Here is a 418-nt window from a genome sequence, read left to right as displayed (position 1 = left end):
GCCAGACTCCAGTCTGAGGGGAAGCCCTTGTTGGCCAGGCACAGGACTGTGACCTTCTCCTGCTGCAGCTCCTTACTGGAGGGGGGCAGCACCGTCAGGGTGGGGGTCACTCGACCCACTGGAGGAGGAGACAGAGAGACAATATGAAGAAAGTTCATACAAGGAGAAAATAAACTCCACCCTGTTGGTTGCAGCAGAGGAGACTGTATTTTCTGTTGGTCGTCCTCAGATTGGATGAAACTGCTCTTCACTGTTTCATTTCCCTCTCTCCGCTCAGTAACCATGGCAACAGAAAGGCATCACTGCTGAACCATGGCAACAGACAGGTTTCAATACTAAAGATAAAGAGGTCAAAGTTCCTCTCATGTGTTAATGTTTAATCTGAATTTTACTGTAAAAAAATAAATATACAAATATG

General features: G+C 46.4%; 1 gene segment (V, D, J or C); it reads right to left on the bottom strand.

Moving 5' to 3' along the window:
* The window catches only part of LOC147817224 (Ig kappa-b4 chain C region-like), a 57076-nt gene that overhangs the window by 7669 nt on the left and 48989 nt on the right, over positions 1-418 (bottom strand).

Source organism: Seriola lalandi, unplaced genomic scaffold (genome assembly GCF_002814215.2).
Source record: "Seriola lalandi dorsalis isolate HSWRI2012SDOR001 ecotype SW California unplaced genomic scaffold, Sedor1 jcf7180002054985, whole genome shotgun sequence".
Taxonomy (NCBI): Eukaryota; Metazoa; Chordata; class Actinopteri; order Carangiformes; family Carangidae; genus Seriola; species Seriola lalandi.
Note: the sequence above shows the minus strand (reverse complement) of the source record. Positions and strands in the feature narration are given on the sequence as shown.